Raw genomic sequence first — 18,893 nt, 5'->3', positions numbered from 1 at the left:
GGTTGGTGGGAGGGACATTCTTAGACACAGAAGAATGAACAGAAGGAGACCTGTCCCTTACAGAAGCCACCCTAACAGCTTGGCTAACAGAAACATCACTACCAGTATGGTGAGAATAAATGCTTTTGCTATGATGTGAGACAACACTATTTCTATGGTGAGGCTCTCCATCATTACCAACTATGCTAGACTGTCTAGTAATGGGCAGGCTAGGAAGTTTCTTTCCTGAATCTTTTCCTGGGGGAGTCCCTGGATCAGATTGGGAACCATTTGCTACTTTTTCAACAGATGTGGCCCCTATGGCCTTATCTTGTTCTCTAAGCATGTTAAGCAATAATTCCAAAGAAGGATTCTTCCCTACACTCAAACCTCTCTCTACACAGAGACTCCTTGCTCCTTTCCAGCTAAGGTGGTCATATGCAAGTTTGGACAGATCAACATTTTGGCCTGTGCCAGACATTTTTTTAGAGAGAGTTAAAGTGATAGCAAAAGAGAAAAAAGTTTGTCAGAGCTTTTAGGAAGACAGAAAAAAAAAACTTTTAAAACTTTTTAGAACTTTTTAGAAAGTTTAGAAGTAGTTTTCAGCACTTAGAAAAGAGTGAAAAGAGGAAATGCAAAACTTTTTGGCTATGTGTATATACACTGACCTTGTTTTGTATATTTTTCTCTTATGAAAAGTACAATGACAAGAGTGGTAAGTAGTCTCAAAGCACTTATCCCACCGCTGCACAACCAATGTAGGAGGCTGGACTGGCTTGTAGTGAGTACCAAGGGGTACTTGCACCTTGCACCAGGCCCAGTTATCCCTTATTAGTGTATAGGGTGTCTAGCAGCTTAGGCTGATAGATAATGGTAGCTTAGCAGAGCAGCTTAGGCTGAACTAGGAGACGTGTGAAGCTACTACAGTACCACTTAGTGTCATATGCACAATATCATAAGAAAACACAATACACAGTTATACTAAAAATAAAGGTACTTTATTTTTATGACAATATGCCAAAGTATCTTAGAGTGTACCCTCAGTGAGAGGATAGGAAATATACACAAGATATATATACACAATAGCAAAAATAGGCAGTATAGTCTTAGAAAACAGTGCAAACAATGTATAGTTACAATAGGATGCAATGGGGAAACATAGGGATAGGGGCAACACAAACCATTTACTCCAAAAGTGGAATGCGAACCACGAATGGACCCCAAACCTATGTGACCTTGTAGAGGGTCGCTGGGACTATTAGAAAATAGTGAGAGTTAGAAAAATAACCCTCCCCAAGACCCTGAAAAGTGAGTGCAAAGTGCACTAAAGTTCCCCTAAGGACAAAGAAGTCGTGTTAGAGGAATAATGCAGGAAAGACACAAACCAACAATGCAACAACTGTGGATTTCCAATCTAGGGTACCTGTGGAACAAGGGGACCAAGTCCAAAAGTCACAAGCAAGTCGGAGATGGGCATATGCCCAGGAAATGCCAGCTGTGGATGCAAAGAAGCTTCTACTGGACAGAAGAAGCTGAGGTTTCTGCAGGAACGAAAAGGGCTAGAGACTTCCCCTTTGGTGGACGGATCCCTATCGCCGTGGAGAGTTGGGCAGAAGTGTTTTCCCGCCAAAAGAACGCCAACAAGCCTTGCTAGCTGCAAATCGTGCGGTTAGCGTTTTTGGACGCTGCTGTGGCCCTGGAGGGACCAGGAAGTCGCAAATTGGACCAGGAGAGAGAGGGGACGTCGAGCAAGACAAGGAGCCCTCTCAGCAGCAGGTATCACCCGGAGAAGTGCCAGAAACAGGCACTACAAGGATGCGTGAAACAGTGCTCACCCGAAGTCGCACAAAGGAGTCCCACGTCGCCGGAGACCAACTTAGAATGTCGTGCAATGCAGGTTAGAGTGCCGTGGACCCAGGCTTGGCTGTGCACAAAGGATTTCCGCCGGAAGTGCACAGGGGCCGGAGTAGCTGCAAAAGTCGCGGTTCCCAGCAATGCAGCCCAGCGAGGTGAGGCAAGGACTTACCTCCACCAAACTTGGACTGAAGAGTCACTGGACTGTGGGGGTCACTTGGACAGAGTCGCTGGATTCGAGGGACCTCGCTCGTCGTGCTGAGAGGAGACCCAAGGGACCGGTAATGCAGCTTTTTGGTGCCTGCGGTTGCAGGGGGAAGATTCCGTCGACCCACGGGAGATTTCTTCGGAGCTTCTGGTGCAGAGAGGAGGCAGACTACCCCCACAGCATGCACAAGCAGGAAAACAGTCGAGAAGGCGGCAGGATCAGCGTTACAGAGTTGCAGTAGTCGTCTTTGCTACTATGTTGCAGGTTTGCAGGCTTCCAGCGCGGTCAGCAGTCGATTCCTTGGCAGAAGGTGAAGAGAGAGATGCAGAGGAACTCGGATGAGCTCTTGCATTCGTTATCTAAAGTTTCCCCAGAGACAGAGACCCTAAAAAGCTAGAAAAGAGGGTTTGGCTACCTAGGAGAGAGGATAGGCTAGCAACACCTGAAGGAGCCTATCACAAGGGGTCTCTGACGTCACCTGGTGGCACTGGCCACTCAGAGCAGTCCAGTGTGCCAGCAGCACCTCTGTTTCCAAGATGGCAGAGGTCTGGAGCACACTGGAGGAGCTCTGGACACCTCCCAGGGGAGGTGCAGGTCAGGGGAGTGGTCACTCCCCTTTCCTTTGTCCAGTTTCGCGCCAGAGCAGGGCTAAGGGGTCCCCTGAACCGGTGTAGACTGGCTTATGCAGAATTGGGCACCTCTGTGCCCAACAAAGCATTTCCAGAGGCTGGGGGAGGCTACTCCTCCCCTGCCTTCACACCATTTTCCAAAGGGAGAGGGTGTCACACCCTCTCTCAGAGGAAGTTCTTTGTTCTGCCATCCTGGGCCAGGCCTGGCTGGACCCCAGGAGGGCAGATGCCTGTCTGAGGGGTTGGCAGCAGCAGCAGCTGCAGTGAAACCCCAGGAAGGGCAGTTTGGCAGTACCAGGGTCTGTGCTACAGACCACTGGGATCATGGGATTGTGCCAACTATGCCAGGATGGCATAGAGGGGGTAATTCCATGATCATAGACATGTTACATGGCCATATTCGGAGTTACCATTGTGAAGCTACATATAGGTAGTGACCTATATTTAGTGCACGCGTGTAATGGTGTCCCCGCACTCACAAAGTTCAGGGAATTGGCTCTGAACAATGTGGGGGCACCTTGGCTAGTGCCAGGGTGCCCTCACACTAAGTAACTTTGCACCTAACCTTTACCAGGTAAAGGTTAGACATATAGGTGACTTATAAGTTACTTAAGTGCAGCGTAAAATGGCTGTGAAATAACGTGGACGTTATTTTACTCAGGCTGCAGTGGCAGGCCTGTGTAAGAATTGTCAGAGCTCCCTATGGGTGGCAAAAGAATTGCTGCAGCCCATAAGGATCTCCTGGAACCATAATACCCTGGGTACCTCAGTACCATATACTAGGGAATTATAAGGGTGTTCCAGTAAGCCAATGTAAATTGGTAAAAATGGTCACTAGCCTGTTAGTGACAATTTGGAAAGAAATGAGAGAGCATAACCACTGAGGTTCTGATTAGCAGAGCCTCAGTGAGACAGTTAGTCACTACACAGGTAACACATTCAGGCACACTTATGAGCACTGGGGCCCTGGGTTACCAGGGTCCCAGTGACACATACAACTAAAACAACATATATACAGTGAAAAATGGGGGTAACATGCCAGGCAAGATGGTACTTTCCTACACAACCCCCCCCCCCAAACTAAGGACAATAAGACTAGCCATGACCTGATGAGTCTTCATTGTCTAAGTGGAAATATCTGGAGAGTCCATCTGCATTGGAGTGGCTACTCCCAGGTCTATGTTCCACTGTATAGTCCATTCCCTGTAGGGATATGGACCACCTCAACAATTTAGGATTTTCACCTTTCATTTGTTTTAGCCAAAGTAGAGGTTTGTGGTCTGTCTGAACAATGAAGTGAGTGCCAAACAGGTATGGCCTCAACTTCTTCAGAGCCCAGACCACAGCAAAGGCCTCCCTCTCAATGGCAGACCAACGCTTTTCTCTAGGGGTCAACCTCCTACTAATAAAAGCAACAGGTTGATCCTGGCCCTCAGAATTAAGTTGTGATAGGACTGCCCCTACTCCTAATTCAGATGCATCAGTTTGGACATAGAATTTTTTAGAGTAACAAGGGCTTTTCAGGACAGGTGCAGAGCACATGGCCTGCTTCAGCTCCTCAAAAGCTTTCTGACAGTTTGCTGTCCATAATACCTTTTTAGGCATTTTTTTGGAAGTGAGGTCATTAAGAGGGGCTGCAATGGAGCCATAGTTCTTAATGAACCTCCTGTAATACCCAGTGAGGCCTAGGAAGGCTCTCACCTGAGTCTGTGTAGTAGGGGGAACCCAATCAATAATTGTTTGGATTTTCCCCTGTAGTGGTGCAATCTGTTCCCCACCAACAAGGTGTCCCAGATAAACCACCTTACCCTGCCCTATCTGGCACTTTGAAGCCTTGATAGTGAGGCCTGTCTTTTGCAGGGCCTCCAAAACTTTCCATAGGTGGACCAGGTGATCATCCCAGCTGGAGCTAAAGACAGCTATATCGTCCAAATATGCTGCACTGAAAGCTTCCAGCCCTTGCAGGACTGTGTTCACCAACCTCTGAAAAGTGGCAGGTGCATTTTTCAAACCAAAAGGCATTACAGTAAACTGGTAATGTCCTCCAATGGTTGAAAATGCAGTCTTAGGTTTAGCATCTTCTGATAATTTGGTCTGCCAATACCCTGCAGTCAAATCAAAAGTGCTTAGATACTTGGCAGATGCCAGTGTATCTATGAGCTCATCTGCCCTGGGTATAGGGTGAGCATCAGTTTTGGTTACCAAGTTGAGACCTCTATAGTCTACACAAAACCGCATTTCCTTCTTTCCATCTTTGGAATGGGGTTTTGGTACCAGTACCACAGGAGAAGCCCATGGACTGTCAGAGTGCTCAACGACTCCTAGTTCTAACATTTTCTGGACCTCTTGCTTTATGCAGTCCCTGACATGGTCAGGCTGCCTATAGATCTTACTTTTGACAGGTAAACTGTCTCCAGTATCTATAGTGTGCTCACACCAAGAAGTGGTACCTGGCACAGTAGAGAAGAGTTCAGAGAATTGATCTAGGAGGTTTATGCAATTGTCTTTCTGCTCAGCAGTAAGACAATCAGCCAACACTACACCTTCCACAAGAGCATCTTGTTCTGTGGAAGAGAAGAGATCAGGTAGAGGATCACTGTCTTCTTCCTGTCCCTCATCTGTTGCCATGAGCAGGGTGAGATCAGCCCTGTCATAGTAGGGTTTCAGGCGGTTGACATGGAGCACCCTAAGGGGGCTCCTGGCAGTGCCTAAGTCAACTAAATAGGTGACTTCTCCGTTCTTTTCAACAATTGTGTGGGGTCCACTCCATTTATCTTGGAGTGCTCTTGGGGCCACAGGCTCCATGACCCACACTTTCTGCCCTGGTTTGTACTGAACCAAAACAGCCTTCTGATCATGCCATTGCTTCTGGAGCTCTTGGCTGGCCTGAAGGTTTTTGCTGGCCTTTTTCATGTACTCAGCCATCCTTGATCTGAGGCCAAGTACATAATCCACAATATCCTGCTTAGGAGCTTTTAAAGGTTGTTCCCAACCCTCCTTTACAAGTGTGAGTGGACCCCTAACAGGGTGTCCAAAAAGAAGTTCAAAGGGGCTGAAGCCCACTCCTTTCTGGGGTACCTCCCTGTAGGCAAAAAGGAGGCATGGTAGAAGGATATCCCATCTCCTGCGGAGTTTTTCAGGGAGACCCATAATCATGCCTTTGAGAGTTTTATTAAATCTCTCAACCAGTCTATTTGTTTGTGGATGATAGGGTGTTGTGAACTTGTACGTTACACCACACTCCTTCCACATGGCCTTTAAGTATGCAGACATGAAATTGCTTCCCCTGTCTGATACCACTTCCTTTGGGAAGCCCACCCTGGAAAATATTCCCAGGAGGGCCTTTGCCACTGCAGGAGCTGTAGTGGTCCTTAAAGGAATAGCTTCAGGATATCTTGTGGCATGGTGCACTACCACCAAGATAAATCTATTGCCTGAAGCAGTAGGAGGGTCAAGGGGGCCAACTATGTCAACCCCTACCCTTTCAAAGGGAACCCCAACCACAGGCAGTGGAATAAGGGGTGCCTTTGGGGTGCCACCTGTCTTGCCACTGGCTTGACAGGTTTCACAGGACTTACAAAATTCCTTTGTGTCCTCAGACATTCTAGGCCAATGAAACAGGGGAACAAGCCTGTCCCAAGTTTTCATTTGTCCTAGATGCCCAGCTAGGGGAATGTCATGTGCCAGGGTTAGGAGGAACTTTCTGTACTCCTGAGGAATCACTAATCTCCTGGCAGCTCCAGGTTTAGGATCCCTATGCTCAGTGTACAAGAGGTTGTCCTCCCAGTAAACTCTGTGAGAGTCACTGACATCCCCATTAGCCTGTTTGACAGCTTGCTGTCTGAGACCCTCTAATGTGGGACAGGTTTGCTGTGCCACACTCAGCTCCTCTCTGGCAGGCCCCCCTTCACCCAAAAGCTCAGCAGTGTCTGCTTCCAGCTCCTCTGGTGTAGGTTCTGCACAGGGAGGGAATTCTTCTTCCTCAGAAGTTGAATCCACTGTAGAGGGAGGGATAGTAGGAAGTGGTTTGCTTCTACTAGCCCTAGCTTTAGGGAGCACTTGGTCCATTGTTCCAGGATCCAAGCTTCCCTGTCCTTTTTGCTTTTTGGCCTGAGCCCTTGTCAAAGCAAAAATATGCCCTGGGATGCCCAGCATTGCTGCATGGGCCTCCAACTCCACATCTGACCAAGCTGATGTCTCCAAATCATTCCCTAATAGACAGTCTACAGGTAAGTCTGAAGCTACCACAACTTTCTTTGGACCAGTAACCCCCCCCAGTTGAGATTAACAACAGCCATGGGGTGGCTAAGTGTGTTGTTGTGAGCATCGGTTACTTGGTACTGGTGACCAAGTAGGTGTTGTTCAGGGTGGACCAGTTTCTCTATGACCATAGTCACACTGGCTCCAGTGTCCCTGTAGGCCTGAACCTCAACACCATTTATTAGGGGTAGCTGCTTGTACTTATCCATATTAAGGGGACAAGCAGCTAAGGTGCTACATCAATAGCCCCCTCAGAGACTAACACAGCCTCTGTGGCCTCCCTAACAAGGCCAACCCCAACTACGTTACCAATAGTGAGACCAGCTACTCGCTTGGATTGGCTATTAGTAGGTTTGCTCCCACCACCACTGCTATTAGTAGGGACACTAGGGGTAGCAGTAGGGGTTGTAGTGGTAGGAGCATTGGTGCTTTTCTTTGGACAACTGGGATCTGTTGTCCAATGGCCTTTTATTTTACATAAATAGCACCATGGTTTCTTTTCCTTGTTCTGATTGAAAGAGGATTTGGGCCCACCACCCCCACCAGATTGTTTTTGTGGGCCTGATGAAGACTCATTTTTAGATTTGTCCCCACCCTTGTCAGAAGACTTACCATCCTTCTTTTTGTTGCCATCTTTGTCACCCCCTGTATGAACTTTTCTGTTCACCCTTGTTCTGACCCATTTGTCTGCCTTCTTTCCCAATTCTTGGGGAGAGGTCAGATCAGAGTCCACCAAGTACTGGTGCAACAAATCAGACACACAATTATTAAGAATATGCTCTCTCAGGATCAAGTTATACAGGCTGTCATAATCAGTAACTTTACTGCCATGTAACCACCCCTCCAAGGCCTTCACTGAATGGTCAATGAAATCAACCCAGTCTTGTGAAGACTCCTTTTTGGTCTCTCTGAACTTTATCCTGTACTGTTAAGTGGTTAAGCCATAACCATCCAGGAGTGCATTCTTAAGAACTTGGAAATTATTAGCATCATTTTCTTTCACAGTAAGGAGCCTATCCCTACCTTTTCCACTAAATGATAGCCATAGGATAGCAGCCCACTGCCTTTGAGGGACATCCTGTACAACACAGGCCCTCTCAAGTGCAGCAAACCACTTGTTAATGTCATCCCCCTCCTTATAAGGGGGAACTATCTTATGCAGATTCCTGGAATCATGCTCTTTTGCAGGATGACTATGGGGAATACTGCTGCTGCCACCATGGGTATCTAAACCCAACTTCTGTCTTTCTTTCTCTAGTTCAAAAGACTGTCTATCCAAATCCAGCTGTTGCTTTTTAAGCTTCAGTCTGGTTTGTTCCACTCTCAACTTATTGAGTTCCCTCTCTAACATTCTGTCATCAGGGTTGGTGGGAGGGACATTCTTAGACACAGAAGAATGAACAGAAGGAGACCTGTCCCTTACAGAAGCCACCCTAACAGCTTGGCTAACAGAAACATCACTACCAGTATGGTGAGAATAAATGCTTTTGCTATGATGTGAGACAACACTATTTCTATGGTGAGGCTCTCCATCATTACCAACTATGCTAGACTGTCTAGTAATGGGCAGGCTAGGAAGTTTCTTTCCTGAATCTTTTCCTGGGGGAGTCCCTGGATCAGATTGGGAACCATTTGCTACTTTTTCAACAGATGTGGCCCCTATGGCCTTATCTTGTTCTCTAAGCATGTTAAGCAATAATTCCAAAGAAGGATTCTTCCCTACACTCAAACCTCTCTCTACACAGAGACTCCTTGCTCCTTTCCAGCTAAGGTGGTCATATGCAAGTTTGGACAGATCAACATTTTGGCCTGTGCCAGACATTTTTTTAGAGAGAGTTAAAGTGATAGCAAAAGAGAAAAAAGTTTGTCAGAGCTTTTAGGAAGACAGAAAAAAAAAACTTTTAAAACTTTTTAGAACTTTTTAGAAAGTTTAGAAGTACTTTTCAGCACTTAGAAAAGAGTGAAAAGAGGAAATGCAAAACTTTTTGGCTATGTGTATATACACTGACCTTGTTTTGTATATTTTTCTCTTATGAAAAGTACAATGACAAGAGTGGTAAGTAGTCTCAAAGCACTTATCCCACCGCTGCACAACCAATGTAGGAGGCTGGACTGGCTTGTAGTGAGTACCAAGGGGTACTTGCACCTTGCACCAGGCCCAGTTATCCCTTATTAGTGTATAGGGTGTCTAGCAGATTAGGCTGATAGATAATGGTAGCTTAGCAGAGCAGCTTAGGCTGAACTAGGAGACGTGTGAAGCTACTACAGTACCACTTAGTGTCATATGCACAATATCATAAGAAAACACAATACACAGTTATACTAAAAATAAAGGTACTTTATTTTTATGACAATATGCCAAAGTATCTTAGAGTGTACCCTCAGTGAGAGGATAGGAAATATACACAAGATATATATACACAATAGCAAAAATAGGCAGTATAGTCTTAGAAAACAGTGCAAACAATGTATAGTTACAATAGGATGCAATGGGGAAACATAGGGATGGGGGCAACACAAACCATTTACTCCAAAAGTGGAATGCGAACCACGAATGGACCCCAAACCTATGTGACCTTGTAGAGGGTCGCTGGGACTATTAGAAAATAGTGAGAGTTAGAAAAATAACCCTCCCCAAGACCCTGAAAAGTGAGTGCAAAGTGCACTAAAGTTCCCCTAAGGACAAAGAAGTCGTGTTAGAGGAATAATGCAGGAAAGACACAAACCAACAATGCAACAACTGTGGATTTCCAATCTAGGGTACCTGTGGAACAAGGGGACCAAGTCCAAAAGTCACAAGCAAGTCGGAGATGGGCATATGCCCAGGAAATGCCAGCTGTGGATGCAAAGAAGCTTCTACTGGACAGAAGAAGCTGAGGTTTCTGCAGGAACGAAAGGGCTAGAGACTTCACCTTTGGTGGACAGATCCCTCTCGCCGTGGAGAGTTGTGTAGAAGTGTTTTCCCGCCAAAAGAACGCCAACAAGCCTTGCTAGCTGCAAATCGTGCCGTTAGCGTTTTTGGACGCTGCTGTGGCCCTGGAGGGACCAGGAGGTCGCAAATTGGACCAGGAGAGAGAGGGGACTTCGAGCAAGACAAGGAGCCCTCTCAGCAGCAGGTAGCACCCAGAGAAGTGCCAGAAACAGGCACTACAAGGATGCGTGAAACAGTGCTCGCCGAAGTTGCACAAAGGAGTCCCACGTCGCCGGAGACCAACTTAGAAATTCGTGCAATGCAGGTTAGAGTGCCGTGGACCCAGGCTTGGCTGTGCACAAAGGATTTCTGCCGGAAGTGCACAGGGGCCGGAGTAGCTGCAAAAGTCGCGGTTCCCAGCAATGCAGCCCAGCGAGGTGAGGCAAGGACTTACCTCCACCAAACTTGGACTGAAGAGTCACTGGACTGTGGGGGTCACTTGGACAGAGTCGCTGGATTCGAGGGACCTCGCTCGTCATGCTGAGAGGAGACCCAAGGGACCGGTAATGCAGCTTTTTGGTGCCTGCGGTTGCAGGGGGAAGATTCCGTCGACCCACGGGAGATTTCTTCGGAGCTTCTGGTGCAGAGAGGAGGCAGACTACCCTCACAGCATGCACAAGCAGGAAAACAGTTGAGAAGGCGGCAGGATCAGCGTTACAGAGTTGCAGTAGTCGTCTTTGCTACTATGTTGCAGGTTTGCAGGCTTCCAGCGCGGTCAGCAGTCGATTCCTTGGCAGAAGGTGAAGAGAGAGATGCAGAGGAACTCGGATGAGCTCTTGCATTCGTTATCTGAAGTTTCCCCAGAGACAGAGACCCTAAATAGCCAGAAAAGAGGGTTTGGCTACCTAGGAGAGAGGATAGGCTAGCAACACCTGAAGGAGCCTATCACAAGGAGTCTCTGACGTCACCTGGTGGCACTGGCCACTCAGAGCAGTCCAGTGTGCCAGCAGCACCTCTGTTTCCAAGATGGCAGAGGTCTGGAGCACACTGGAGGAGCTCTGGACACCTCCCAGGGGAGGTGCAGGTCAGGGGAGTGGTCACTCCCCTTTCCTTTGTCCAGTTTCGCGCCAGAGCAGGGCTAAGGGGTCCCCTGAACCGGTGTAGACTGGCTTATGCAGAATTGGGCACCTCTGTGCCCAACAAAGCATTTCCAGAGGCTGGGGGAGGCTACTCCTCCCCTGCCTTCACACCATTTTCCAAAGGGAGAGGGTGTCACACCCTCTCTCAGAGGAAGTTCTTTGTTTTGCCATCCCGGGCCAGGCCTGGCTGGACCCCAGGAGGGCAGATGCCTGTCTGAGGTGTTGGCAGCAGCAGCAGCTGCAGTGAAACCCCAGGAAGGGCAGTTTGGCAGTACCAGGGTCTGTGCTACAGACCACTGGGATCATGGGATTGTGCCAACTATGCCAGGATGGCATAGTGGGGGTAATTCCATGATCATAGACATGTTACATGGCCATATTCGGAGTTACCATTGTGAAGCTACATATAGGTAGTGACCTATATGTAGTGCACGCGTGTAATGGTGTCCCCGCACTCACAAAGTTCAGGGAATTGGCTCTGAACAATGTGGGGGCACCTTGGCTAGTGCCAGGGTGCCCTCACACTAAGTAACTTTGCACCTAACCTTTACCAGGTAAAGGTTAGACATATAGGTGACTTATAAGTTACTTAAGTGCAGTGTAAAATGGCTGTGAAATAACGTGGACGTTATTTCACTCAGGCTGCAGTGGCAGGCCTGTGTAAGAATTGTCAGAGCTCCCTATGGGTGGCAAAAGAAATGCTGCAGCCCATAGGGATCTCCTGGAACCCCAATACCCTGGGTACCTCAGTACCATATACTAGGGAATTATAAGGGTGTTCCAGTAAGCCAATGTAAATTGGTAAAAATGGTCACTAGCCTGTTAGTGACAATTTGGAAAGAAATGAGAGAGCATAACCACTGAGGTTCTGATTAGCAGAGCCTCAGTGAGACAGTTAGTCACTACACAGGTAACACATTCAGGCACACTTATGAGCACTGGGGCCCTGGGTTACCAGGGTCCCAGTGACACATACAACTAAAACAACATATATACAGTGAAAAATGGGGGTAACATGCCAGGCAAGATGGTACTTTCCTACAATTAGTTTTATCTCCACCCTCTGAAGAGTGTTTAAGATTTGAAGTGGGATCTTTGGTTTTACCATTATCCCCATGCTTATCTTGAGATTTTTCACCATCTTTCTTCTTAGTGTTCTCTTTGTCACCCCCTGTATGAACTTTTCTGTTCACCCTTGTTCTGACCCATTTGTCTGCCTTCTTTCCCAATTCTTGGGGAGAGGTCAGATCAGAGTCCACCAAGTACTGGTGCAACAAATCAGACACACAATTATTAAGAATATGCTCTCTCAGGATCAAGTTATACAGGCTGTCATAATCAGTAACTTTACTGCCATGTAACCACCCCTCCAAGGCCTTCACTGAATGGTCAATGAAATCAACCCAGTCTTGTGAAGACTCCTTTTTGGTCTCTCTGAACTTTATCCTGAATTGTTCAGTGGTTAAGCCATAACCATCCAGGAGTGCATTCTTAAGAACTTTGTAATCATTAGCTTCATTTTCTTTTACAGTAAGGAGCCTATCCCTACCTTTTCCACTAAATGATAGCCATAGGATAGCAGCCCACTGCCTTTGAGGGACATCCTGTACAGCACAGGCCCTCTCAAGTGCAGCAAACCACTTGTTAATGTCATCCCCCTCCTTATAAGGGGGAACTATCTTATGCAGATTCCTGGAATCATGCTCTTTTGCAGGATGACTATGGGGAATACTGCTGCTGCCACCATGGGTTTCTAAACCCAGTTTCTGTCTCTCCTTCTCTACTTCTAAAGTCTGTCTATCCAAATCCAGCTGTTGCTTCTTGAGCTTCAGTCTGGTTTGTTCCACTCTCAATCTATTGAGCTCCCTTTCTAACAATCTGTCATCAGGGTGGGTGGGAGGGACATGCCTTGAAACAGAAGTATGGTGAGAATGGACAGAAGGAGACCTGTCCCTTACAGAGGGCACCCTAACAGCTTGGCTAACAGAAACATCAGTACCACTGTGGTGAGAATAAATGCTTTTGCTATGATGTGAGACAACACTATTTGTATGGTGTGACTCAACATCATTACCAACTATGCTAGACTGTCTAGTAGTGGGCAGGCTAGGAAGTTTTTTCCTGAATCTTTTCCTGGGGGAGTCCCTGGATCAGATTGGGAACCATTAGCTACTTTTTCAACAGATGGGGCACTTCTTGCCTTATCTTGTTCTCTAAGCATGTTAAGTAACAATTCCAAGGAAGGATTCTTCCCTACACTCAAACCTCTCTCTATGCAGAGACTCCTTGCTCCTTTCCAGCTAAGGTGATCATATGCAAGTTTGGACAGATCCACATTTTGGCCTGTGCCAGACATTTTTAGAGAGAGTTAAAGTGATAGAAAAAGAGAGAAAAGTTTGTCAGAGCTTTTAGAAAGACAGAGAAAAAAACTTTTAAAACTTTTTAGAACTTTTTAGAAAGTTAGAAGTACTTTTCAGCACTTAGAAAAGAGTGAAAAGAGGAAATGCAAAACTTTTTGGTTATGTGTATATACACTGAACTTGTTTTGTATATTTTTCTCTTATGAAAAGTACAATGACAAGAGTGGTAATTAGTCTCAAAGCACTTATCCCACCGCTGCACAACCAATGTAGGAGGCTGGACTGGCTTGTAGTGAGTACCTAGGGGTACTTGCACCTTGCACCAGGCCCAGTTATCCCTTATTAGTGTATAGGGTGTCTAGCAGCTTAGGCTGATAGATAATGGTAGCTTAGCAGAGCAGCTTAGGCTGAACTAGGAGACGTGTGAAGCTACTACAGTACCACTTAGTGTCATATGCACAATATCATAAGAAAACACAATACACAGTTATACTAAAAATAAAGGTACTTTATTTTTATGACAATATGCCAAAGTATCTCAGAGTGTACCCTCAGTGAGAGGATAGGAAATATACACAAGATATATATACACAATACCAGAAATATGCAGTATAGTCTTAGAAAACAGTGCAAACAATGTATAGTTACAATAGGATGCAATGGGGACACATAGGGATAGGGGCAACACTAACCATATACTCCAAAAGTGGAATGCGAACCACGAATGGACCCCAAACCTATGTGACCTTGTAGAGGGTCGCTGGGACTATTAGAAAATAGTGAGAGTTAGAAAAATAACCCTCCCAAGACCCTGAAAAGTGAGTGCAAAGTGCACTAAAGTTCCCCTAAGGATAAAGAAGTAGAACATATAAAATGCCCAAACAAAATCGAGACTTTGTTATGTCATAATTTATTTTCTGTTATGTAACTTATCTTTTGTGTGGTTTCATAATTTATGTAATTTGAGTTAATAAAAAAAAAAAAGGGGGGAAGATAGATGTGGTGACTGCTTTGTATTATGTCCTCGCGGAAGCATAGAACAGCGTGGCATCATCAACATGATGTCACGGTGTTCTGTGTTCCTGGTTAGGCAGTTGCTTCTCTCTGTGCCCCCGTATTATTATGCATCTTCTCTGTCTCTTCAATATTAATAAATTAAGAAGAAAGGATACGTGCCTACGAGATTCACTTCCCCTCACTTCACATACCCAATGGTAAAACGTGCCACCCCCGTGGGTAAGAGTCAAGCATCCTTTACATTAGGGTTATAAAGGGTTGTTGCCTCTCTTCTTACAGATGTGCAGTGTTTGCATTTCAGGTACTTTTAGGTCTTGCATATTTTGCATTTGTTTATGTAAATTAGAGAGGATATACTCAGCACACCTTGCTGTTCCTCTCACTCACCCATTAGGTTTATTAGTAAGTAAGATAAATTCAGTAATGACCAAATTTGCATTAGTGAAATACCCCCTCCCAAGGTGAGGGGTATCGGGTACCAGCACAGAAAGGAAGACGAGTAGAAACTGTATTACACCAGTTACCTTGCAGCAACTTGTCAGGAGTATACATTCATTTAAATGTACAGACCTCAGCCATTGTCTTTCTTCTATTTTTACATCTCCTAATAGTCATACCCCAAATCTCTCTCCCTGACAGGTTATTACTCTTGTTATTCTGACGTCATCGAACTATGCTCTTCTTGTGCCTTATAAGAATGAGGGACCCATGCACTGTTGTTGTGTATTCTACATTAGCCAGGTGTGCATGTTTTTGTGTGATGTAGAGATGCAGAGAAATGCAACACAGGAGGAGGAGGAGGGTAGTGGACGAGGAGGCGAGCTGGAGGAGCGGAGGACAGTAGAGGCGAGCGGGGTGGAGGTCGCTGTTATGGCACTTGCAACCCAGGGGTTTGTGTTGGGCCGCTACAATCACAACATTTCATCAGCAACCCTGGAGGCCGAATTGGAATGCCACCAACAGGACAACCTGCAACCACTACACTGATTAACACAAGCTCAGCACCCTATAGGCCGGCCTCATCATGATGGGGAGGTATGGTAGTAACTTTACATCTCCTTGCTCCATGCTCCAATGGCTCTGGTCTAATTCAGAGCAGCAATTCAACCGCAGCCTGCAGCCCACAGCTCAACGCATCCAGTGTTATGACAAAAAAGTAAGGTGGGCGAGGTGGAGAGCAGGAAGGGAGCACCGAGCGCTGTTGGGGTTGGTGGTGCGTGAGCGACTGTGGATTAGCCCCAGTAGCGCAGAGTGCAGCAGTAGCCACCTTAGCAGCGGATGCAGCTCGTGCAAAGTGCTGCTCCCCTACTCCTCCCTTCCAACCCCTCTCCCCCCAACAGACTTCACATCCACCACAGCCGTTATTTTACTATTATTGTAAAAACTGTGAAAAAATGTAAAGAACTGTAAACTTCTTTGAAAACTGGTGCGAGAGCTTGAACTTGAAAACCTGGGAATCTAGAGGATTTCAGAGGTTTGGCCTTAAAAACACTAATCTGCAATATGGCTTGGTCCCATCGCAAGTGGAACAGGAAGGACATTCAGACAAAGGGCACTCTGGTTGAGATTGTGACTAGAGCTGGTTGTCTTCTATATTCTTGCAAGCTACTGTTCAGTACTCCCCTGGCAGGCGAACGTCAGTGGCAAAAGTGACAAACTTACTGATTTGTTCTTGTGACATAAGTGGGGGGGGGGGGTCTTGCCTGCAATACTTGAGTCAGAAGTGCTTACATATTGACAGAATTTCGATATTATCATTCTCCATTAAACCTGGTCTCTTAGCTCCATTCCATCAATTGATTACATTGAAATAATGACTCCAGGGATGAAAGATAAATCCAAGGAAGACCGAAGGGAGGGCTAGCAGTATACATCTTCTCGCAACTAGCTTTCAGCAGGGGCATAGCTTAGTCAATAGGATTGAGGGGGGGAGAGCTTCAGATTTTCCAACAATGTTATATTAAGATACAGTGTACCACAAGCAGTGCACATGAGAGGGGCTTAAAGGGCAGTGAAAATGGAGAGTAATGCGTACTGGAAGTTGTGCTAAGTGACAGATATCACAATATTTTGTAAAATGTCCAACATTTTTGAAGACTCTCAAAACCAAGAGATGGAGAGAATGTGTATGCGTTTTTGTCTGTGTGTATGTAAAAAGTTAGACACCTCACCAAAAGTGACTGAAAGCACCTGTACCGAATTGTTCAGCAGAAAATACGTTTATTATGGAGGTATTACACTCCAAACACCCTCCCTGAAGCTCAGCCCCTAGCTTTCAACATCACCAAAATTCAGTTGCAAGTACCCTGGTTACTGGCAGGGGGACACTCCTCCCCCATAGTGGAGGAGCCGCCACTATTTACAGAGTTATAAACAATTCAAAGTAACGCGCACATCCTGCTGGCAGGTGACTTTAAGATGAATTTATTCTCAACAGCACTCTTAAAATTAAATAATCTTACCTCAAGGTCTACATTGGGGAATTCCAGATCAACAGGAGCACAGACTGAAATGGCGGGACGAACTTGGGGAATTCCTAATGAGTGCTTGTAATTTTACAGGATTAAAGGTCCTGAACGGGAAATTCAAAGATGACAAGTCGCCCCCATTCACTCATTTCACACAGCTCAAAATCAATCATAGATTATATTTTAGCGAGCACAGCCTTATTCAATTACATAATAAAGTTCAGAATTCTGCCGGCACGGAAAGCGACTGTGTGCAACAAGTGGAACTCACCTTGGACGTCTACACGCACCCCAAAGTGACTATTCCATCCACATTGATACATAGCACAGGGCAAAAAAAACTGAAGTTGGATGGTGTTATAGGACCAGCAATTGAACTATCTTGCATCTTTTATGTGTGCAGACGGAGAAAGTCCAAAACCAGATTTGGGTATCTGTCGCTGAAAATGTTATGAGCAAAAAATCAAATCAACCTTACACTCCCAGTAAAGCGCCGCCTTTTAACAGTCAGGGCAAAAGACAATCGCTGCTTCACCCCACCCCTAAGAATGATAAAAGATGAAGGAACCCGGGAATTAAGGGCATGTATGTCACAACTACTGATCGAAAGTATAACACTGCTATTTAGTCTGCAAAACTAAAATGGCTTGATGAATTCTGTCAAAGATCACTTCTGCTAGCGAGAAACGAAATCTGAAAAAAATATTGTAAACAATCTTGGGAAGGGCAATTTAGAAGCGAACAATTCAAACTTCACTGAAAGCGAACGGTCCACAATTTGTATTTAATGCCAAATATCACAGGGTCTCCGAGGAGGCCTTCAACTCACACTATGCTAATTCTCTTCAGAACACCGTACCATGTTTGGTCACACACATTACATGAGACACAGCTATGGGGGATGAACAGTAGTGCTTAATTTGAGCCGGTGGCTTGCTGTGTGGGGGCACCGGCACTTATTTTTGAGGGCTGGCTCTTATTTTTCTGCCTCAAGCATTTGCTGCGAGCGAAAGACACGTAAGGGAAAGACGAAGAGAAAACCGAAAAAGCGTCACCATGGGAGAAAGCAGAAAGCTGCAAGTGCGTGGAAATGGCCCTTGATGGATTCAGGATTACTCTGCTTTAGTATTCCGTGTTCGCACATTTAATTGCAGCAGCCTCGTGTTTCAGAGGAGAGCTTTGGCACCGGCACGTGTTTATTTACAGATTAAGCACTGGTTAACAGCTCCCGAACCTTCTGTGGAGTCGCCTTTGAAAAAAACTAAAACCAAACTACAAGCCAAAGGCCGTGCAGGTGAACTGGCTCCAAAGGGTCTCCATCAAGCCATTTTTAAATCGAGCTCGAGGTTTTGGGCCGAAATGTTAACTCCAATCTTTAGCCATGTACTAATACATGGGGAAGCTCTAGATTCATTGCATGGGGCGATAATTCACCCAATTTTCAAGGGTGGCGGCAGTACCGATTTGGCAAACTATCAACAGGTTTCATTACTTGACATCACAGCTAGATTTTCCGGGGGCCTCCTCCTCCAAGACCTCGAGGCATGGGCAATTGGAAAAAAAATAATCCCAATGAGCCAGACGGGATTTAGGGATGGTGTGGGCGCCTTCTCTGATTTACTGGCATTCTACAACATTCTAATTTATGAAAACAAGTTAACCCTCTACTTATCATTCTTGTGTATTGCGAACTTCAAATCTGCCTTTGACTTGATCCCAAGAACAGCATTAAGGGCTAAGTTATCAAGACTGCAGTACTGCAACATGCGGCTAACAGCAAAGGTCGGAAATGTAAGCACAGACTCGCAAAAGATTCAGACCACCACAGGTCTAAAGCAAGGATGTGTGCTATCACTGCTCTTAATATATGTTGGCAGACCTATCAACATCAGCCTCTGTTCATCCACCGAGAATTAGCCAGGCTATACAAAGTCTCTTCTATTCAGTCGAACAAGAACCGGTCTCCAATGCCTGCTGAATTTTTACATAATTTTGAATATTCTGCTCATCGCAAAGTTAATTTTTAGGAAACTAAATTCTTGATCATGAGAAATTAGAAAATGGTGCC

The sequence above is a fragment of the Pleurodeles waltl genome, chromosome 7 (assembly GCF_031143425.1).
Source record: "Pleurodeles waltl isolate 20211129_DDA chromosome 7, aPleWal1.hap1.20221129, whole genome shotgun sequence".
Classification (NCBI taxonomy): Eukaryota; Metazoa; Chordata; class Amphibia; order Caudata; family Salamandridae; genus Pleurodeles; species Pleurodeles waltl.
The sequence above is the reverse complement of the archived record's forward strand: the minus strand, read 5'-3'. Positions refer to the sequence as shown.